This window comes from Apium graveolens, chromosome 11 (assembly GCF_009905375.1).
Source record: "Apium graveolens cultivar Ventura chromosome 11, ASM990537v1, whole genome shotgun sequence".
In the NCBI taxonomy this organism is placed as follows: Eukaryota; Viridiplantae; Streptophyta; class Magnoliopsida; order Apiales; family Apiaceae; genus Apium; species Apium graveolens.
In genome coordinates this window covers 139,347,041-139,372,169 of record NC_133657.1, presented here as the reverse complement: position 1 = coordinate 139,372,169, position 25,129 = coordinate 139,347,041, and the positions used below count along the sequence as shown (strand labels likewise).

At 34.9% G+C, this 25,129-nt stretch overlaps 1 long non-coding RNA gene across 1 annotated transcript; it reads right to left on the bottom strand.

The window, feature by feature from the left end:
* Positions 1–3,388: 3,388 nt before the first annotated feature.
* Positions 3,389–4,725, bottom strand: LOC141697150 (uncharacterized). The gene is made up of 3 exons (XR_012564604.1): positions 4,593–4,725; positions 4,439–4,507; positions 3,389–3,690 (listed from the first exon to the last, which is right to left on the bottom strand). It is a non-coding gene; the product is annotated as an uncharacterized LOC141697150 (long non-coding RNA).
* Positions 4,726–25,129: the final 20,404 nt, after the last annotated feature.

The following is a 25,129-nucleotide window of genomic DNA, read 5'->3' as shown; positions in this document are numbered from 1 at the left end:
AATTTGTGCCTTGATTCTCCAGCAAGAACGATGCTTCAATTGTTATTAGTGACACCAGTGATTAGTTGTTATCAGTGATAGCAATTGTTGAATCAATGATGATATTTTTATTTCTTCATAGCTTGTCCCGTGATGAAAACCTTTGCTGTCATATCCAAAGATTATTGACGGAGTAGCTTTTATTAATCATATTTGATTGTGAGGCTCTTTCTTTGATCATATGCATTGAGTATCAATTACCAAGAATACATATGAATCAATTGACCTGTTATGTCCTGCACTCACAAATGGATTAACAGTTCTTGGTACCCAACTTATCAGTTTGGGTCCAGATGGATTAGAGATTTTAATATAAACAGAGATAACAACATTTGCAATCTTACCATGCTAATTCTTATCTTTGACTGACCATTTTCTCCATTTTAATGCCCTTGACAAATTTGTCTCTAGGCTAGGGGAAAAATGGTTATAACCTTACATAGGGAGGACTAGCAGTCTTTGCCCTATTATAATCCTAAACATGCTTTTCTGTGATTAATGCAAGTACTAAGAGATGCATTCATGGTATTGAAATAAGCAAGCATTGTATTAAGAATACCTGACATTCATTCAGAGACATTACACATAAGAATTAAGCAAGACAGGCATGATATGAAATAAACAGAATTAACAAATAAATCACTAATTCTATATAGTTCAGTCATGTTGATGTATCTTATCTAGCTGTCTCAATCCAATTATAAACTAACACATCTTAACAAACAATTCAGAACAAATGAATAAATCTCAATGTGATAGGGTACAGAGAGTAAGCATAAACAAAGGTCTTAAATGTTAAAAAACATATATCTCACTAAAGCAATTAATCATGTTCAACAAATATTCAAACACATATTTAAGATCACCTAAAGTAACATGCACAAGTTAAACATCAGTCCCAGTTACCAGAAAAATAATCTAGTGAACTAGTTCAACATTATCTATGTGTAATGCTATCATGCTTGTGCGAGTGTTAAACATTTAAACACTAAGATCTTACAATGCATTGAATATTGAAAAAAAAAATATTACAATGGTTCAAGAAATTGAAACCTGAGATATGTGAGTTGGACCATCTTCAGAGATTGTTGTGAAAGCAAGATATTCATGATCTTCCTTCTCGTCATCTGATATTCCATCCCAACTATTTCCCGTGCACTATAAGTTTTGATTGGATGCTTCCCTAAAAAACATTCCACCTTTGTCTCAACTCGTCAACTGAGTCCCTACTCATCCTTATTTTCAAGCTTCTTGTTCTGTTGTAGCAAAACCCCAGATAGTTACTTGACACATATTGCTTGTCATACTTGTAGCTATCAAATCTTGTTTATGTCCCAATCTCAGTCTTGTAACCACCCCTTGAACTGAATCTGTAACACCCCCAAATCCGGGGTCGGGGATTCGGGTTGTCACGAGTTCCATTTCCCTTATCAATACTTAATCTTAACAGTCAACCAACTACTGCGTACTGTGACCCCACAATATACACACACACACCACAAGTTATAGTCTCAGAGATCAATATCCAAAAATAACACAAGTCATCTTATTCCACAATTATAAACCATTTCACCATAAACAGGGTTTCTGAATAATTTACGTATTCTTTGCCATTATTACAATTCATAAATATACATAAGTCTGGTACATCAAAAGTTGAAAGCCTAGCCTATTGGTAGATCCTACCTCGGCTATAACGGCAGCAACGCCTACAGGAAACTGCGGAACGTTTCCTAACTGCTTGCGAATCGGGAGCTTGGTCCTGTTCATCTTTTCTATCTGTTGTTGTGTGATGAAAGAAGAAAGCAAGGGTGAGCAACAAGCCCACCGAAATAATATGTGTAATAATTAACAATATATGAGCATTCTCATAGTACTCATGAAAGTCTTGGTCAAGAAGAAATGAACCAAGTTTGATATCTTAACGCGACCAAGTCGCAAAATATTCAGTATATATGTATATATAAATATATACTTTTCAAAATCTTGGAAGTCCTCTTCCATGTATAATATACACAGAGTTCCAGTTTATAACTGTATAAAAATATCGTTGCAAGGTGATCTCATATATCTAACCTTGTCTCAACGTTTTTGTGAAAATCTTTGTCATGCATAAGATAATCATTAACCAGATATAAGTTGAAAAGATGAAGTTACAAGATACTCCAATATACTTATATCTTTTCCGAATACTACTTGAACTACCACCGTTCAAGTTATAATTAGTTTCAAAAGTTCATCACATAGATGAGACTACAAGACAAGATTTGAATAGATTCAATCTTTGAATATCATTATAAATAATGAAGTTACGAGATACTTCATTAAGTCCCGATATATATATACACCTATATATATACATTTCATACACTCCTTGAAAACCTCTGTTATGAAAATTATAAACAGAGTTGCAATATCCAATGAATTTGGAAAGGAGAAAACCTTGGCATAAACCTGATATCTTGCTGATCAGGCAAAGATACCAATAAGTAACCTTTTCTACTAGTAGATGGACGAATTCCCCACTGGTCATCACCCTGGCCGCAATAGGACCTTATGCTGGACTGCCACTCAGCCACTTACGCATTTGATGGACTCCCACTGAGCCACTTACACTTTCATGGACGCCCACTGAGCCCATGTTGCTTATGCCGACTCAATAGATGGACTTACTTCCCGAACCTTGGGTAAGTAATCAATTCATTTATCAAAACAGCAACCTCGTTGCGAATATAAAATACACCACAGAGCCGGATCCCTCAGGTTTTGAGCGAGTATTTAAATCCCCTTTAAAAGGAAGATCTTAAATATAAAAATGAGTTTTGGGATCCGCTCTAACTTTTAAAAATCATTTTGAAGACTCGAAAACACATTAAAGAGTGTTTGGAGTAATGCTGATTTAATAAAGTAAATCAGTCCCGATATATTAGAAAATATCTGAATATTATTATTTAAATAATATTTTCATAAGGATAATCTTTATAAAAATAATTGAAGTAGAAATTTTAAAACTCATACTTGAAATGAATAATAAATCACCAAAGATATACTTATACGCAAGTACGATCTTTAATTGAATAATCGAAAATAAGTTTGATTATCGAAACATTATTCTTTAATAAAATAAATAATATTAATTAGTAAATAAACGGAGTCATAAGTCCTCGAATGAATATTCAACTAATATTCATTAATTAAAATAAACGGAGTCATAAGTCCTCGAATGAATATTCAACTAATATTCATTAAATAAAATAAAGTTATCGAATAAAACTTATTCGATTAATAGTTTTGAAAACTATATCAATATATATATATATAATATACTCGGGAACATCGACTCCCGGTTTTAGAAAATGTTCACCTTTGGGTCCCCTATACTAAGGGTATACGCAACTACTGCTTATCTCTAGCATAGGTATTATGCAACTATAAGCATTTGAATCAACAATTAGATATCAAGATTACGAAACAAGCATGCATATATACCATATCAATATGCTCCAATATATCGCAAGATTTGCTAATAACAATCATGCACTTATCACAAGATAATGCATATACATATATACATCACAATAACAGTATAACGGGTAGAAAACTTGCCTGAGTGCTCCCGGATAGACTTAAGCTTAGAGTGAGTCTGATAACCTATGAACAACAACATAAGTCAGAATTAAACCCCGGTCGCTTAAGAAACTAGACTTTAACCAATTGAACCATAACGTTCGCTTTTGCGCTTAACGATTCACTTAAGTCGCTCGAGTACCCTCGACTCCACCATTTTTAATAAATTAACCATTAAGAATTTTAAAGTGATTCTTTTGCAAGTACCTTACCAACTGCCTAATCCACTTAACATAATTGTTTCATACCCCAATTAGTCATTTAAAGTCCTTAACCAAGGTTTCAAAGTAAGGCGAGGGGTAATGGTTCGGTCGCGAAACGCCGTTACTTAAAACGGTCGTTTCTCCTAAACCGTACATCGGATTCAAGCGAACCACATATCAAAACGAAGCTTACGACATAATCTAACTAAACATGGAAAAGTCACAGATACAATAGTTAGCTCTCTGTCCCGAACACTAAGAATAAGCAGTTGTATGAAATTGGGCATTACGACGGTTATGTTTACGCGATTACCATGTTTTAAGCCACTCCAAACAACCACCATTCAACTCAAAACCAACAATACAACCAACCCTCATCCAAACCTTACTATATCAGTCCCCAAACCTCAAGATTTTCCAATTTATACAACCAATCAAAGACCCAATATTTAAAACCAAGACAAATCCACCAAAACTACTTATAATCAAAGATCAAGCCTTAATACTAACAATGCTTCAATAAAACTTAATGGAATCATAAAATCAAAGCTAGGGTTTGAAGTTGATACCTTCCTTGGTAGGTGTTAAGTTTCTAGGAAGCCTTAGGGAGCCTTAATCTAACCTCCTACAAGCTTGATCTTTCCAAATAAATCAAGAACACAAAGTTAGGTTGTGAAGTTTCTAAAAGTCAGATTGAAAGAACTGTCAAAACGAGGGTCTTACCATGCTTATTTGGACGAGACTTGTGAACAAGAGTTGTAGGCCATCTCAATACCTTTCCAAACAGCTATAGAACATACTATTTGAGTGAGTATTGAAGGAGATATGGTAGTTTGAAGTTGCTGCTCTGGTTTTGGCCGAGAGCTTCTCTTGAATAATGAAAGTCAACTTGTGTGTTTTTGTTTTATGAATTGTTTTGGCTTGGTTGATCCACTTTTGTTTTGATTTATTACCTTTTAACCATGGTGAATTTTGTGTGGTTTATAATCAACCAACCTTCCTTCCTTTTTGGTCATGCTTATGTCACTTTCCTATGTCATCTTCCCACACTTGTCCTCTTCTTGTTGGTTTGATGACATCATCATCACTAACCTCTTTGATTATCTCCTAATTACTTGGCTAATGACCGCTGATCTGTTATACGGTTCACTTAACTTTTGTTCTCGTTTATTGTTTGAGGGATCATACCCGGGATCTTATTACTTGGGTTCCCCTAAACCTTTCTCAATATTTTATATTCCTTTTATGATCCTCTCTTATAATCCTTGAATTAAATCATTTTAATCATGTTACCTTATACTCAATTCTTTCGGTATCTGGTGGATTTTCGGGAAAATCAAAGTGTTCGAATTTGGATTCTGACGATCTTTACATACACTTATTTACTTTATAGAATACTAATACGATCTTAGAATTTCCATAACAGTACTCCTATATAGCATGGTCTGATAATTTTCCTTAATCAGCATCATCAGCAAAAGTTACTATTCATCCGTGTTTCAAAAATTCCAAAAATTGGGGTTATTACAGAATCTGTAAGAGTGTCTGCTTCAGAATAGATAAGCTTGATCCTTGTATATAGCTTCAGTACTTGTGAATCTGATACGACTAAATTTCCATGACAAGTAAAACACACTGCCCTGACTTCCAGTCCCTCAGGTACTTCTACCCGAGCTTCCTCTGATTCAACTATCAGTAACTCTAACATTCTGTCCCGAGATTCCAACTTTAATTCATGAAACTGAGATATTTGTATGTCCCCACTATTCTCTTTGACCACCACAATTCCTGCCTTTCTGATCTTTGTGATTCCCGGATATATGTAGCATTGGTACAAACCACTGTGTGACTGTATAATCTGGAAACATAGAGTTGTCTTTAAAATCTTCATGAAAACTTATACCCGTAAAAATTTCATTCTTTCCTACATCTGAAAACCTAGTGGTATCCTATAGAGTAAGCCTTTGAGGAAGTTCCACAATTTTCGTTTGTAGGTCTTGGAATCATTTTCATTGGAATAAGAAAATCATTATCTTAAATTTCCATGTTCGGGAATTTTCTGTATTAATAGCACATGGTCTTCTTTTTCTTCAAAAGATTAAAATCATATATAAAAGTCCGGAGGAATCCCGAGCCTACGAATCTTTTCAGTACCCTTAATTTAATATTTAAGAGAAACTTAAGTTTCCAAATTTTTTAATTTTCTTAGAAATTAAATAAATTAAAAATAAATATTTATGTAAAATCTTTTCAAGAAATTTGAATTTTCTTAAAAATTAAATAAAACGTAAATTATCATTTAAGAAAAATTTAAATTTAAGAATTTTAAATTTTCTGAAAAATAAATATATCAGAAATTAAAAAAATGGGGCTTCAGAATTTCTTAAGTAGCAACTCGAGACTAAACAATCTGTTATACAACTTGCGACTCTATTTTGGGTAATTTGCGACCTTCTTTTGTTACCCTACGCGTTGTACTTTTGTCCGCGCGTGAAACAGAAAGGTGCAGTACAAATGCCCAGCGCGTGACCATGTACAAGAATCAGGAATGAACTCCTGAATGGCCGCGCGTGAATCAAAACCCAGTCCTTTCATTTAGTTGCCAAACTCCTGCCATTTCTATTACTAATACTTCTTGATGTTGGCAAAGTGGCAGCTAAACAATCAAACCAATTCAACTGCCGAAGTGAACTAAACAGAAAAATGGCAGTAAAACTCCTGAAAAATGGATTTAAATTAATAATTTTTTTATTTACTAAAATTTAATTAATAAATTAATTTAATCAAATTTATAAAATAAATTCATTAAATAAAGTTCATATAAATTTATTTAAATTAAATTTATAAAATAAATTTGTTAAATCATATTTACAAAATAAATTTATGTAAATGCAAATTAAATAAAATAAATTAATTTAAGGATCCTGATTTATGTATCAATCAGTCTGCTCTGATAGCAATTGTTAGGTGCCGGATTATCGTAAAGGGGGGTTGAATTAGATAATTACTAAATTAAAAATTCTTTCGAATCGTTTACGGATATAAAATTTAGTGCTCGGTTTGTGGTTTCGTATTCTTGAGGTGAATAGTGTTTGGAACAATAAAACGAGGAACACAAAATATTCGGGGAAATATATTCATATATAAATTCGTGAGGGGTGCTGCTACACTTCGGTAAATAAATTAACCGGCTGCAATCTAAGAACAAGGTTCCTAGCTTCTACAAAGACCAACAAATTAAATCCTATACAATAATCTAACTTTTGTTTGTCTAAGGATTTAATTACCGGGTAACGATTATAATGCCTCTATAAATATACAAGAGTTAAATCGGGCATTATAACGTTACTCCAGTGAGAAGATTAACGGATATAGTTTTGGGTGTATATCTCTTCTGTATCTCTTTGCTTCAGTTCTTCACCTCTTTTGGGAGAGAAGATGAACATAACAAATCTAATTGCTGAATTCTTCTGCTGCTGAGTGTAGGATTTATGTTCAATTAAAATGTGTGGCTAAAATTAAACCACACAAATTAATTGAATGTATTAACAAAGATGTGGCTGAAGAGTAAGTTGCGACTGGTACACTCTTTGTAACTTGCGACCACATATCTGTAAGCCAACAAAAATGCTAACCTGCGATTAATAAAACCAACTGGCTACTACTACCTTTTGCAACTTGCGACCTATTAAACAAAAACAACCACCTGGTTCTTTTACTTGGTTAACTTGCGACCAATCTTTGTATTTTTGTTTTTGTTTTTGTTTTGGTTTTTGTTTTTTTTTCTTTTCTTTTTCTATTTTCTTTTTCTTTTTCCTTTCTTTTTCTTTTCTTTTTGTTTTTATTTTATTTTATTTTATTTTTTATTTATTTAAGTTTAAATTGTAACTAAATTAATTTATAAAATAAACTTATATATAACTTATATAAATAAACTAATTTAGATTTATAAAATAAACTTATTTAAAGTTTATAGAATAACTTATTTTAAGTTTATTAAATAAATTATAATAAAGTCCATTAAATAAATTTATTTAAGTTAACAATTAAATTTTGAACTTCGCCAATCCCTCGAGCAGTTTAGTTGTATACCCCACGCACCTGTATAACAATTCTTCTATAAATAATACCCAGGATCCTTTCACGAGCTGTTGACGCATAGTGCAATTGGTCTGGTGCACAAACGACTAACCCCGATTCAGCTCTTCGTATTATAGCCTTGATTACATTGTTAAGCTGGCAAAAACTTTATCGCTTCCAACACTGACTATAAATAAATAATTGTACTTTCACTTGAATCCTTTCTGGTACTTTAGACAACGTCTTCATTGCTACTACAATCTTGAATACTTTATTCACTATTCTTCACCGACGCTTGAACATATAAATGAACTCCTGTCATTGAGTATAACTTCAAGACTGCAGTTGTCTTCTTTAACCTCTGTCTATACCATGTCTTCAATTCTTCAAATTCCTATGCTTTGAACACTGTCTATCTTCAATCAATGCTAATACACTGAAATCTTCTGGTAGTAATTATACACTGAATCTTCAACATTTCTGAAACCTTGAAAGTCTTTAACCTTTATTCTTCACTGAGGCATTAACATATTAATAAGCTTCTTTCTATGACCTGTAAACAGACTTCAAGCTTTCTTCTAATCTTTTGATTCTTTGTATTTACCTTGTCTTCATTTCTTCTTGATTTCTTGTGTATACGTAGTATTATTAACATGTCTTGTTCTAGTGTTGTTCTCGTGTTGAGTTGTCACGTAACTTTTCATACAGTTATGCAGGTCTCACCAACATGAACCTTTGAGGGATATGCAAAAATGAAAGTAACTGATGTATACCCAAATTAAGGAATGGTGTAAAAGATATTACGTCAGCTGAGTCAATAACAAGTGAGGATTCAGCTAATGAGGAAAACTGAATAACAATTATAGTTAGTAGTGAGAGAATAAGATGTTAGTCTTGTATAGAGTATATAAGGCATCAGCTAGTTAGTTACAAATACTGGTGCTTTTCTCATTTTGTAATATACACACAAAATATAAAGTTAGATCTAAATATAGATACAGATTCATCTTCACCTTTTCTAATATGTAATTTACAGTATTTCATTGCAATCTTACATGGTATTAGTGCCAAACCTGGATGGAATGATACTCAATTCACGATCTACTCTCCTGATTTGTACTTAATTTGTATCATTTCTTACTCTCAATCTTCAGATTTTTCACTATGTTGTTGATAATCAGTATCGTTGCTTCCGCTATATCATATATATGTGTCACTGAGTTGTTTCTTGTGATTTATCTGTAAATCTGTGTATTGATAACAGTTTTACTTGTTTTTTGATCGATTATATTTGCGACCTGTCTCATCTATCTTGTTGTCCGTACATCTCCATTGTTGAGTCTCGATTGACCTTTATATGTTCTATTCTTTGAGTATGACGTCTCCTTCATCTTATACATCATCTATTATGAGATCTCTTGTCAATATTAACATGAATCATCCATATTATCTTCATCCATTTGATAATCCTAACATGACTTTAACAAATGTTGTTCTTATTGAGCACAATTACAATCAATGGAGTCGCTCAATGGAATTTGCTCTATCATCTAAGTTGAAACAAGGTTTTGTGGATGGAACCTACACTATGCCTGCTGCAAACTCTACTCTTCTTGCTCATTGGAACATGTGTAAGAATATGATTACATCCTAGATCTTGAATTCTGTCTCGATTAATATTTGCAATAGTGTTATCTACATGAAAACTGCTCGATTGGTTTGGCAAGATCTTGCAGCTCGCTTTGCTCAAAGCAATATTCCTCAATTATTTCATCTGCGCAAGGAACTATATCAATTATCACAGGGCACAATGTCCATTGCTGCCTATTTCACTAAATATCGAACACTCAGTGATGAGTTGGAGTGTCTCTCTATCAAGTTAAAGTGCAATTGCCTAAAATGTACATGTAATGTCAATGAAAACTTGACAAAATATGAGGACTCTGTTCAGCTCACTTAGTTTCTTATGGGCCTTAATAAGCATTATATTGCCATTAAAGGTCAAATTCTGATTATGAACCCCGTGCCTACTTTGAGTCAATGTTATAGTATGTTAGGCCCGTGATCAACTGTAGATGGGGGTGAATACAGTTTATTCAATTAATTTGAAAAAGCTTCAACATAATTAACAGTTTTTATATTAACAGATAAAAGCTGATTATAAATGTACTCTCTCGAAAGGATGAACAATTATCCTTGAGAGCTTCTAGATTATACGAAAGATATAACAATGTACGCAATGCATACAACATGAACGTAATCTATGCTTTATATAGAGCACAGCTACACTATCAAATAAGGAATCCTATTCTATTATAGTATGGAAACCTATTCCATATCCATGTTTGATTGCTTATAAGATAAAGTCCTTCATTGCCTTGAATTTCTTTTTACTTTTCCTTCTTGAATATCTACTGAGGTGAAAAGTACTGATGACATCAACTGCTGATCATCAAGTACTGATATAAGCACTGATGACGTCACTCTTCAGTAAATACTGATATAAGTCCTTATATGAACTTCTGATAGTTTTGCTGATATCGTCAATAATATCTAACAATCTCCCCAACTTGTGCATAATGAACATATGTACAAGTTCCAATTGATGATGTAAAAACAATCTAAATGCATAAATCAAGTAAGCATATTCATTCTTATTTCGGTGAATATCAGACTTTACTTTTCATTCTAAACTCTAACACAGTCTTGGAAAATCTTCAAGAAACTTCCTCAGCAGATTCTCTTCCTTTACATTCAAATATCATTGCATCATCTATTTATGTTCCTTTAGTTCATCTGTTGATTCATCATTCTGATAGATGGCATGTAACTTTTAATTTCCAAGAGATAGATCATCAAGCTACAGAAACCCAATTTTCTTTCCATCAGGATTAAAGGTTAAAACTTTAGTCCCTAGACTCATTTCTATCCTGTCTCCTCCAATAGGCATATCAACAGCATATTCAGTTTGATCAATATACTTTGGAATGTAGTTTGATTTATAAGGCATTCCTTTCTGCTTTAACTATATCAGGTTCTTTATGAATGCAGACCATCTGGCAGTCACAGAATTAGTTACCTTGATAATTGTAGCAATAAGTTCCAATTCCTGCCAGGTTTGTCTCTTAACTGTTCTTGATTCAACCGTAAGCTTCTCCGAGACTCCAGAGAATAGATTATTTTCTCTTCAGCATGATCAATAACAATTTGCACTGATATGATCTTCTGTAAGTCTTCAAGCATCACATTGTCTCCAATTTCTGTCAAATTAGCATGCTTTCTTAAAATCAAAGAATATTCTACAAATGGATCAACATTTAATCTTCCAAGTCCACTTGTGATTCCAGGTCTTCTATATTAAAAACATCCAATATAAATCTTCTTTAATGTTTCAGAAGAATCTCTTCTAGGTGCTGATTTCTTGCTTCCCCATATTAGCTTCTTCTTTTCTTCAAAAGTAAATTCTGGCTTATCAGAAACCATGTCTTCAAAATCAGGATTTGATAAATCTACTTGAATTTGATTTGAGAAATCAACAACATGAGTAGAATCAGAGGTTGTGATTGGTTTAATAACAGCTTTTTCCTTAACTTGAGCAATGTCAAAGGTTAATTTCAATTTATCTACCCAGTCAGCTCCATAAATCTTCCTTCTTTGATGAGCTTGGCTGATTTCTTCTTCATTTTCTTCTTCAGTAATTTCATCAGTATCAAAAGATTGAGCAACTGTATAGATTGGATCTATCATTATTTGTGATTTAGTTTCTTTAGATACTGATTTCTTCTTTTCAACAACTTTGGCTTTAGGCTTTGAAATCTTTGACTTCTCTCATATCTTCTCTTTCCCTTTATGCTTCCTATCGGCAGTTACGATAGCTTGAGATCTGAAACACCTTTCAGCATATGCCTGACTTTCCTCCCTTATGACTATACCCTTGGTTGGTCTGTTAGAAGGATCATCTTCATAAAGTACTTGAGAAATAACAGCAATATCAACATTTGCTGTCTTTATGGATTTCTTGAAGTCTTCCTCCATTTGCCTTAGCTATTCTAGATCAACTCCAGGATTTTCTCTTTCAAAGATTCTTCTACTCACCTCAGAGTCAAATGCTTGAATCTTTGGATCCTTGTAAAATAGAGTTGTCTTTCTTCCTTTTACTTTCAGAGTTTGAAGATATTAATTTGCTTCAGCACTAGCTATCATCTCCAGAATACCTTGGTCTTCATCAGCAGTAGTGACGTGTAAAGATTGTTGCACTGGTGTTGTCACAGTCAATTCTACAACTCTTCTTTCATTTCTCTTACTCTCTACACCTTGTCTAGATTGAGATATAGTGATTGCTTTTGATGAACCACTAACTCCAACTAGCTCTTCACCTTTTCTCCTTTCATTATCCTTCTGTTCCCCTTTATTACCTCCATCGGGATTTTCATCATCAGTATTTTTCAATGTCAGCTGCCTGCATTTAGATTTAACAATTTTCTCCCCCTTTTTTGCATCATCACCAAGCAGTAGAGAAAGAATCAGCTCCATTGAATTATGTACCTCGGTAAGTTGATCATACATTTAAACTTGTTTGTTAGGTATATATTGTGAACTTGATGATAAGCTAAACAAAACACTTAGCATATTTTATTTAATGAAATTGTAGTTTTCAACGGATGATCACTTCAACATCCGTTCAAAGAGTAGCTTATGTAAAAATAAGTTTAGTAGCACATTTCTGCATATCATAATGCCTTAGTGAACTAGATGTTGTAAAATGCTTAAGTCATGTTGACTACTAGATTGATATACAAGAGAGGTTGGTTAATTGTAAATATCAAATGCCTTGTAATCTTGTATAAATGAAATGGAGTTAACTGCCAAGAAGACAGTCTCAACGGATGTTTCACTAGGCTTCAATGGATGATCAACTAAAGCTTCAACGGATGTTTCATTAAGTTCCAACGGATGATCAACCAAAGTTCCAACGGATGATCAACCATAGTGTCAATGGATGATCCAATAAAGTTTCAATGGATGAACAAATTTAAAAGAGCAGTTGATAGTGACTTGACAGTCACATGCGTTGAATGTATGCAAATGGAATGTGGCAGCCTATTTGCAGGGTTTTGAGAACAAATAAGTGTTTCCATTTTCATGCTAAGCTGAAGATATTCAAAGATGCTGGATTGAGAAATGAAGAAGCATGAGATTAGACTAGAAACATTTTGTCTTATTTGTTTATCTTTTTATTATGTAACTTGGTGATATATAAACCAAGTGTAGTAAGTAGAACTTTATCTAAGTCAGTAAGTAATTACCAGAGAAATAGAAAAAGCAAATTCTGTAAAGAATTTCTCTGTTCTTGTAGTTCAACTTGTAAGCAGTTGTGTACAATATTGTAACACAGACTTCTCTACTTAATATATAACTCTGGTGGAAAAGTTCAATCCACCAGAAAATTTTTAAATACTTGGATTTGATTACTTTCTATTTTGATTTCATCAATACTTTCATTCCGCACCATAGCCAAATCAAACACAGTTATATAGTCATAGTAGAACTGTTCTTAAAATTGAAAAAGAAGCCAGAATTACATTCAACCCCCCTTCTATAATTCTTTGTTAGATTGTTTGGGAATAACATTGTTTAGCTTCCAATCTAGCTTGTTTGGCTTCAATTGCAGTTTGTTTGGAAACTATTGGTGCAATTTGTTTCTGAATTTCCTGATGAGTAGTCAGCTTTGAAGCAATCAATGATTCTTTGATCTGATTGATTTGAGAAGTAGTTGCTTCTTGAGCTGTATGTAAGGATCTGACAATCAGAGTAGATGCTTTCAGATGAGTCCGTAAATCAGGATTTTGAATTTTCCTTTCAGTTGTTTCCAGATGATCAACAGCATTGCTTCTGGAAATTGGATAATTAACATCTTTCCATTTAGCATTCCAAATATCATCAAGATAATCCTGCTTCTTTCTGTCATCTAACTCCTTCAGTTTCCGTTGCCTTACATGTGTAGACATATCTTCAGTGAAGAAAAGATCATCTTCAGGATTTATGGGAACATTAGAAGTGTTAGCTTCTTCACCATCATTAGATTCTCCCTTTGCAACTGGATTTTGCACTATCTGCTGAACTTCATCACCAGCCTCAGCATTTAAGATAGAATAAGAAAATAGTGCAGTATGTGATCCAGCAACTTCAGAAGTTTCCATACCATCAGTAGTTAACTCCACATATTCAAGAATTATAGATAAATGAATTTGAGCTTCTAAATTTACTTCAAGAACCTCAGTTCCTGTAGAGTGCTGTGGTGACCCTCAAACGGATGAAACTTTATGAATGGACTGTTGTGCTACTTCATCTTCAGCAACAATGGGGATTACTTCAGGTGGTGGTGTTAGATATATTTGAGATGTCATGTCTAATATGATTTATGTTTAGTTTTCAGAACTTAACAACATGACATATCAGGACTTACTGTAATAACCCCAATTTTTGGAAATTTTTGAAACCCTTATGAATAGTGTTTTTGCTGAATGAGAAAACTTTTCATGCCACACTATGTAGGGGTTCTGATATGGATATTCTGAGATTTTATTAGTACTTTATGTGGTATATAAGTGTATGTAAAGATCGTCAGAATCCAATTTCCGAACACTTGGATTTTTCCCGGAAATCCACTAGATACGGAAAGAATTGAGAAAAAGGTAACAGGATAAAAAGGATTTAAATTAAAGGATTATAAGAGAGGATCATAGAAGGAATACAATATATTGAGAAAGGTTAAGGGAACCTAAGTAATAAGATCCCGGGTATGATCCCTCAAACGATAAACGAGAACGAAAGTTAAGCGAACCGTATAACAGATCAGCGGTCATTAGGCAAACAATTAAAAGCTAATCAAAGGGATTAGTGGGGATGATGTCATCCAACCAATAGAAAGAGGACAAAGGAGGGGTGATGACATCACAAAGTGATGTAGGCATGACAAGAAAGGAAGGAGATGTGGTGACTTTTTAACCACACAAAACCAAGGGCAACTAGGTAATTCACTAAAACAAACAACAAAAATCAACCAACCAAAAGCAAATCAAGCCAAAACACAAAAATCTCTCTTCTTCTTCTTCATGCTCTCGGGTGCTTTTCTTAAAAAATGAAAGCCCAAGCTCCTCCACTTACTATTTAGCAAGGTAATTATCTAAGCTTCCCCATGGATAGTTACATACTTCCTATAAGTTTAAGCTTCTAATTCCAAGCCAATCTTTTTCTATAAATCAAGGAAGAAGATGGTGAATAGTAACCTTCAAGAAATAACTTTAGTTTTCTTGAATTTTTATGAAAGATTAAGGTTATACAAGCAAGGATCAAGGTTCTTTAGGCATTCAAAGCTCTTGTGTTGTGTTAAAAAGCTTCAAGGAAGGTATAATCTCTTAACCAAGCTTTGTTATTGAATGTTAAGAGCATAATATGAGTATTTTAGTTCATGAGAGGCTTGATGGTTGTGTATGTAGATATTAGTGAGTTTTGGGATGTTGTTGGATTGGTAAATGTTGTTGTTTTGATTAAAAGAACTTAAGTATGGTTAAAGTTAAGCTTAGGCATAAGTATGAATGTTAAACTTGAAATGGTTGGGGCTGTTATGATGTGGTTTGGATGGATGTTGGTTGTATGATTGATTTGAGGTTGAATTGTGATGGTTTTTGAATGGTTTAAATTTGGGAAATCGCGTAAACATAGCCGTCGTAACGTCCGATTTTCTTTGGACTGTTTTTGTGCATAGCATTAGGACCCGAGAACCCCCTGCTAGATTATGACCACTGCCATGTTTAGATAGCTCATGTTACGAGCTTCGTTTTGATATGTAGTTCGTTCGATTCCGATGCACGGTTTAGGAGAAACGACCGTTTCAAGTAATGGCATTTCGCGAACGAAACTTTTCCCCTCGCCTTACTTTGAAACATAGGTTAAAGACCAATAAGGGTTAATTAATGTATGAAACATTTATGGTAAGTGTGTTAGGCAGTTGGTAAGACACTCGCGAAGGAATCGCTTTAAAACTCGTAAAGGTTAAATTATTAAAAATGGTGGAGCCGAGGGTACCCGAGTGACTTAAGCGAATCAGTGAGCGCAAAACAAGCGTTAGAGTCTAAGTTAGTTAAAGTATAGATTTACAAGTGATTTTGGTTTAATTCCAACTTACTTGTTGTTTATAGGTTACCAGACTCGTCCCGAGCCTTTTATCACCCCAAGTCGCTCAGGCAAGTTTTCTACCCATTATACTGTTGTTGTGATGAATATATGTATATGCATTATCTTGCGATAGATGCATGTTGGTTAATTAGCAAATGTTGCGATATATTGAAGCATGCTGATATGGTATATATATGCATGCCTGTTTCGTATTCTTGATTTATATATCTGTTGGTTCAAATGCTTATTCGTTGCATAATACCTATGCTAGAGATAAGCGGTATTTGCGTATACCCTTAGTATAGGGACCCAAAGGTGGAAATATTTTCTAAAACCGGGAGTCGAGGATCCCGAGTAGATTTTGTATATATGGATATATATATATACTTATATATATATATGGTCATAGTTTTCAAAACTATTAATCGAATAAGGTTTATTCGATTACTTTAACTTTATTTTATTATTGAATATTATTTCGAATATTATTCGAAGGCGTATGACTCCTTTATATTAAATGAATATTATTTTGAATATTCATTCGAGGACTTATGACTCCTTTTATTTTATTAATAAATATTATTTTGAATATTCATTCGAAGACTTATGACTCCTTTTATTTTATTAATAAATATTATTTTGAATATTTATTCGAGGACTTATGACTCCTTTTATTTATTTATCTGAATATTATTTGAATATTCATTCGAGGGCTTATGACTCTTTTATATTATTTATTGAATATTATTTCGAATATTCATTCGAGGGCTTATGACTCAGCTTATTTTATTTATGAATATTTTTGAATATTCATTTGAGGATCTATGACTCCGATTATTTGCTGAGATTTGTTCTTTATTTTATTAAAGAATAAGGTGTAAATAATCAAACTTATTTTCGATTATTCAAATAAAGATAGTACTTTTATATAAGTATATCTTTGGTTATTTAATATCCATTTCAAGTATAAGTTTTAATACTTCTACTTCGATTATTTTTATAAAGATTATTCTTTATGGGAATATTATTTAAATAATAATATTCAGACATTTTCTAAATATTCTGGGGACTGATTTACTTCATTAAATCAGCTTCACTCCAAACATTCTTAAAAATGTTTTGCGAGTCTTCAAAATGATTTTTTTAAAGTTAGAGCGGATCCCAAAACTCATTTTTTTAAAGATCCTCCTTTCGAAGGGGATTTAAATACTCGCTCAAAACCGGAGGGATCCGGCTCTGTGGTGTGTTTTATATTCGCAACAAGGTTGCTGTTTTGATAAATGAATTGATTACTTACCCAACACTCGGGAAGTAAAATTCTTGGAACAAGTTAATCCATTAACAGGCATCGCCTGGGAAATATCGGTGAGTTCTCCTTTCCAAATAGATACGACTTCTTGGTGGAGCCGTATCAACAAGTTTCTACTTGGGGAAAGTGGGGACAAGCTTTACGTTTCAGAGTCATGGATTTCATCTGAACTAGGAGTGGCTTAAGTGGCCGAGTAGCGCCGGCCCAGCCTTATTATATTGGCCCAAATGGCCTGGAAGTTCCGCTAAGGCGGTCCATTCCTTAGGAGTTCAGTGTTCGGTTGACAAGTAAATCCGACAGGTTCTCCTCTACATGTAGAAAATGGTGGGGTTGTACTACTACGACTGATCATCGTAAGTGGTCTTCCTGGCGCGGCAAACTCCCGTAATGAGTTCATCATCCAATTGGATATTTCTGCAACACTACCCAGAGCATTTCGATAGAAAGGCTACGGTTGGGCGATTGTTGAGTGTTGGCAGGGTCAAGTTTTCAAAAAGATGTTTGCATCAAATGAAGTATCTCGTAACTTCATTTTATTTTGATGATATTTTAAAGATTTAATCTATTCAAATCTTGTCTTGTAGTCTCATCTATGTGATGAACTGTTGAAAGCTCATTATACTAGCTTCATAAATGATATAAGTATAGTGAAGTATTTGGTAACTTCATCCCTTGTTTCTACTTATATCTAGTAAGTAATTATCTTACTCGTGATAAAAGATTCTAGTAAGTATCCATTTAGATACTTATATTATTGTTATCACTACATATTATCTTGCGAGCTGTAAGGCTCACTCTTGCTTTATTTCTTCATCACACAACAACAGTTAGGAAAGATGGCCAGACTCCAGCAGACCCAGCGCAAGCGCGTGGGAAGCATCCCGCGTCTTCCCGATGATGTTGTGGCTGCTATAGCTGCAGAGGTAGATCTATTGGTAGATCAGGCATTCTATTTTTGAGAATCAAATTATGTATAATTATAACTTGTGGCAGATAATGGCAATTAAGTGTAAATTTATCAAGTAATCATTTTGGGTTGTAATAACTTTTAAATTGTGGATTCAAAGACTTGTACTTATTTAAATTTCATCTCTGAGACTATAACGGGTTGTGGTGTGTGTTAGTGTGGGGTCACAGCATAAGGTTATTATTATTAATTAAGTGAAGTGATATTGTGGAAAGAAAGACCGTGACGACCCGGATCCCCGACCCCGGATCTGGGGGTGTTACAGAAATGGTATCAGAGCTAAGCGTTATAAACCTCAGAGATGATGGGACGTTAAGATAATAAGTTCACTAAGATAATAAGAACTCTTGCCAAGTTCATAGTCGGACTACCTAACGTAGTACTGACAGTTAAAACCCTTATGGGAACCCTTATAAATATCGTGATAGGAGCGTAGTTCGTTATCGTATATGGTAGCGGGACTCCGAACCCTGAAGTTGAGGAACATCAACGCGATGATGTTTTATTACTAATTGGAGATCAGATTGTGGATCCAATAGAGCGTCCTAACGCAGGACCGGATGATGTTGATATTGAGGATGTAGCGGTTGAGGATGTTATCCTAGAAGGGATAGTTGCTGAGGAGGATCCCATGGAGGATCCTGACGAGATTGGATAAAGGACCACTGATGAATTGATGACCCTGGTTGGGTCAACTACCAGAGGTAGGATTGGCCGGTCACTACCGGAGGTTCGTTCAAGTTGTAAAGATAGTAGCCCCTTTAACGCAGCTTACTCGTAAGACTGAGAAGTTCGAATGGACAGAGAAATGCGAGAACAGCTTTCAAGAACTGAAGCAGAGGTTGGTGATGGCCCCTATGCTGGCGTTGCCGGATGGAAAATGAGATTTTGTGAAGTGTAGTGACGCTTCGCACAAGGGCTTAGGGTGCGTGCTTATGCAGCACGGTAAGGTAATCGCGTACATGTCAAGACAATTAAGGTAATATGAAATTCGATATCCCCGCTCATGAGCTTAGGCTCGTGGCAATAGTTTTGCCCTAAAGATTTGAGGCACTACTTGTATGGAGAGAAGTGTGAGATTCACAAACCATAGGAGCTCTAGTACATTCTTACGTAGAAAGAGCTCAACATACGCCAGAGGAGGCGGTTAGAGCTAATCAAGAATTATGATTGGGAGATTCTTTATCATTCGGGGAAAGCCAATATGGTGGCTGATGCCCTTAGTAAAAAGGAGAGACTCAAGATGATAATGTCTTTTGGAGAGTTTATAAGAGATTTTGAGAAAATGGAAATAGTAGTGAAGGTAACCGGAGCCGGTACCGAAAAGCTGTTTGAGATAGCAATACAGCCCGAAGTATTGGAAAAGAACATATTGTGCCAGTAAAAGTGATGAATGAAGGCAGAGAGCCAACAAATAGGTATGAGATTAATACCGAGAGTGATGATACGGGAATAATGAGGTATTCCTATAGAATTTGGGTTCCAAAGGTTTAAGAGCTTAAAGATGAAATCTTAGATGAAAGCTAGTTTGAGAAATAAGAGTTAGAGCAAACCCTGAACGTGATAGTCAGGGAGGTCGCCATCAAGATAGAAGGAACCCATAACATGATGAAGTGGAAAATGAGGATTTAAATTATGTAAGATGACCCCAATTATGGGGAGTAGGAAGAAATATTTAGACTGAGGAAACAAAAGTCGAGTAAGGACAGGAGACCCGAGATGGTACCCCTATACGGCAATTCATGGACCTGTCTAAAGAGAACTTAGACTATTATCCCCAACCACCACCCTGAGGAGACAGTGCGGTGGGAAATTCTTTCATGACCTTTAAGTCGCTAAGCTCTTAGAGTTCCAAGGAACAAGCTGACCCAGTCGAGGCAAGAGCCTGGCTAAAGGAAATAGATGAATCATTTGAGATTCTAAATGATTGACGAACCACAAAAGACTGTTTTGTCACTTACCCTCCTAAGAGAGAGACCACCCGCTGGTGAAAGGCCAAGGAAGGCACGGAGCAAGAGATTATAATAAACTGATTAAAGTTCAGCCAATTGTTTTCGGGAAAGTAATTCCCAAGGTTATGGAATAGTGTAAAAGCTTTAGAGCCAGAACAAAGGCAGACGAGTATGATGAATTATGAATCTAAGTTGTAAAAGTTATCAAGATTCATTCTGAAGACACGAATCCAGAATGACGGGATGTTTGAAATCAATGCTTATGTTGTGTTGGTTCATGAAATAACGATAAGAGAAAGGAATATAAAGGCAAGAGAGTTTGAGGAATGATAAGGGAGTTGGGTATGAGGAAACCCTAAAGACTCGTAGAAATAGAAATAGAAGAGTATGTAATCGTCAGGATGAGGGTGATTCACCATGAGTTAAAATTGATGGTTGAAGGCATAAGAGATACATATATTTTATCCCCTGTAAGTTGGGCGGATTCGAGGAAACCTTGAGATAGTTCGAAGGATAAATAATGAGACGCGGATAGACTGAGGAGACAAGGAAGTAAGAAATTAGGAAAATTGAATGAAGGAAGTGACCTTCAAGAATGTGAAGTGTAAGACCGGTGGCTTGATACCCAGAAAGGGAGACGCCAGGTATGAAAGATATCTCAATATTGAGATGACTGTTGAGATAAACAACAAAAGTAAATAAGGAATTATTAAAAAGAAGTTCACGTTGAACACGACCAATATCTTCCAGAACATCCTTGTTATCGTTACCAAATTAGGCAAGAAAAGCTGATAACCGTTGTTATCTTTTGGAGGCCATATTGATTGACCTCATGTTGTATACAGATGTTATTGTGAAATTAGGCATATACTATCGAGGTGGGAATGATTGAATAAGACACCCTTATCAGGGATATATGACTTGATTTATCCATGGAAGGATGCAGGTACCTTTTAAAGGTGGAATTAAGGATAGAACATCGGTAACTTAAAATGAATCCTAGGGGAATGCATAAATGTTGGCATTTCACCCTTAATAGGGACAGTATGAGTTTTGACAGTATGATTTGGAAAGGGTTAAGGTAACAATAACCTTTAAGAATTAGTGGAGAAATTTTTCAGACGTATATAGACAATGGTTCTAGTAATAGTGAATGGTATTTTGATATGTCCTGTATCTAGGGAATACAGGAGGAACGATTGAAGGATAACCTTAGAGGTTTTACAAGGAGAAAGGTAATATTTAAATTTCTCAAGAATAGAAATGTTGATAAAAGAAATATGACGTAATTATAATGATGCCAAGTGGGGCACGTGTTAAACCACGAGAGAGTATGGATCGAACCAGTAAAGGTCGAAATTGTTCAGGGCAATTAAAGCCTAAGATAAAAGATGTTCTAAGTATGATTGAAAGTCAGTCGTGACAGTGATTAACCTCTAAAGACTGAGGCGATAACTTATGGAAAAATGGTGATTTTTTTTTATTTACTCATCTGATTTTAAGGAAAACATCTTCACTCAAGCAGTGATCGGAAATAGGGTAGAAAATTAGTGAAAGTGGTTAAGACGATATTGACTGTAAGGAAATTTTACTATCAGGAAAGGCCAAAAAGGTGGCCGACACTTTAAAGGTACGAGGATAATTATTGGCGCTTGTGCCAAAGGAATACAGTGATAATGGTTACAGCTATGAAGGTTGTATTATGGTTTGGAAGATTGACATTCCTTCTGATGACTGTGCAATATCCAACCGTAATAGTAGTTGGTAAAGGTTTAATTTGTGTAATCACCATGAGCGGGCTATCTATCTCAGAAGATACTATCTTGAGATAAGCCAGGACCATGTTTCAAAAAGGACTAGATGAACCTTTGAGTTAAGTCTTCTATTTAAGGCATATGATTAAGAATGGTATTAACCTGCTATCGTTGCTTTGATTGAAACTCTTCTGCAATTTTATCTGCTTCATGTCATGAAAGTACGTCAGAGTTTGGAGTGTTCTTCATGAATTGTGATTGGTGGTTATGTTAACTCCTTAGGAGAATTTGATACGACATGTATAGACTCCGTATGGTTAGATATTAAGATTTTATGGAAAAATGAATGACGACAGTAGGTCAGTGGTGGACCATAGTAAGGCAGCAATGATTCTGCGAGTATTGAGCTGATTACAACCGTGAGAGTTGTATTGGAATGGGTGTTGAGATTGAGTACCACTAATCGGGTCGTGGTAGTGTATAAGTTATCATTGATAGACTAATTAAGTAGAGTATCTACCTAGTGAATAATTATTCTTTCTTATCAATAGAGAGTCGTATTATTATACGAAGAAGGTTGCGGTGCAAGCATAGAATTCTAGTAACGATGATGTATAGAATGAGATCCCAGATTCGATTTTCGATGTCGAGGGAGTTTCAAAGGTGATTATGTATAAGCTCGAGGAAGAGTGTGGGTCCATAGAATGATGGACGGGATAGCGAAAATATTTAGGCATGGGAAATACGAGGCTATAATGCTTGATGCTGATATAAATACGTATATGTTTTGTTCTCCTATGACAAACCTCTATAGTTCAGAGGTAGGTTCCAAGCCAGATATTTTGTGGCAGTATATTTTTTTCATATATACAATTCTCTTCAGTTCGTTCTTTTCTCTTCTTTTCATTTCATGTAAGCTGAGAAGAACAACCCTTCCAAAAGGGGAGGTATTGCCGAATGACTATCTATCTGTGTGATAGAAGCCGAGTAGGATACCAGCTATTGTTTAATTGCTTGTCAAGTACTAAAGGATGGCCACCTTCTGTACTAACTATGCGATATAACAAGTGTTCATGATCATAGTGATCTCTCAACAAATTCCTTTACTTCTATTTGATTGATCAAATTTTGGAAAATAGAAACAACTGAAAAAGGAGTAATAAAGTGGTGGTAGTATGCGGAATGGAAACACATTCGTGATACTAAGGTTGACGTGGTTATTAAAAGGTTATAGAACGCTAACGAGCAAAAATATAACCAGTATAATATTAGGAACGGAAGGTAGTAGCAATTACGAACTGGAAAAGAATGGGTATTGAGAAGCAAAAGCTCTAATGCTAAAAGCAATAATGAGAGTCTGTGCAATAGACTTGAAAGAATTTTGAATGATCACTTAATTCGGATTGAGTTATCTTACGACAATAGATCATATGTCATTATCGAGATGTCGCCTTATGAGATCCTTGAGGGAAGACAATGTCGATCTCCCTTATGTTAGGATGAAGTTGTAGAGCGCAAGATGCTCGGACCCGCAGTAGTCCAAAGGACCAAGGATATGATAGATCTAATCAGAGGACGGCTGGTAGTAGCCCAAGATGGACATGATAAGTATGTTGATTTGACACGAAAGGATAAAGAGTATGAAATAGGGGACCTAGTAATGATATAGGTATCCCTTGGAAAGGATTGATGAGGTTCAGAAAGAAAGGAAAGCTAAGTCTACAATTTGTTGGACCCTTGGATATATTAAGACGTTTGGGAAGTTAGCATATGAGCTAGCCCTACCCCCGAACCTGTAGCAAGTTCATAACGTGTTCCACGTATCAATGTTAAGGAAGTGTAATTCGGATGCCAGACAAATAGGGGCATATGAGCGCATAGACATGCAACCCGACGTAACCTATATGGAGCAACCAGGAAGGGTTATAGAGTGAAAAGGAACAAGTGCTTAGGGGAAGGATTATCAAACTAGGTAGAGTTTGGTGGCAGGACCACAATATGGGAAAATTTACTCGAGAGTTAGAAAGTGTAATGCTAAGAAAGTATCCCCATTTGTTTTCTATTTGATTCCGGGACGGAATCCTTTTAAGGAGGGGGGACTGTAATAACCCCAATTTTTGGAAATTTTTGAAACCCTTATGAATAGTGTTTTTGCTGAATGAGAAAACTTTTCATGCCACACTATGTAGGGGTTCTGATATGGATATTCTGAGATTTTATTAGTACTTTATGTGGTATATAAGTGTATGTAAAGATCGTCAGAATCCAATTTCCGAACACTTGGATTTTTCCCGGAAATCCACTAGATACGGAAAGAATTGAGAAAAAGGTAACAGGATAAAAAGGATTTAAATTAAAGGATTATAAGAGAGGATCATAGAAGGAATACAATATATTGAGAAAGGTTAAGGGAACCTAAGTAATAAGATCCCGGGTATGATCCCTCAAACGATAAACGAGAACGAAAGTTAAGCGAACCGTATAACAGATCAGCGGTCATTAGGCAAACAATTAAAAGCTAATCAAAGGGATTAGTGGGGATGATGTCATCCAACCAATAGAAAGAGGACAAAGGAGGGGTGATGACATCACAAAGTGATGTAGGCATGACAAGAAAGGAAGGAGATGTGGTGACTTTTTAACCACACAAAACCAAGGGCAACTAGGTAATTCACTAAAACAAACAACAAAAATCAACCAACCAAAAGCAAATCAAGCCAAAACACAAAAATCTCTCTTCTTCTTCTTCATGCTCTCGGGTGCTTTTCTTAAAAAATGAAAGTCCAAGCTCCTCCACTTACTATTTAGCAAGGTAATTATCTAAGCTTCCCCATGGATAGTTACATACTTCCTATAAGTTTAAGCTTCTAATTCCAAGCCAATCTTTTTCTATAAATTAAGGAAGAAGATGGTGAATAGTAACCTTCAAGAAATAACTTTAGTTTTCTTGAATTTTTATGAAAGATTAAGGTTATACAAGCAAGGATCAAGGTTCTTTAGGCATTCAAAGCTCTTGTGTT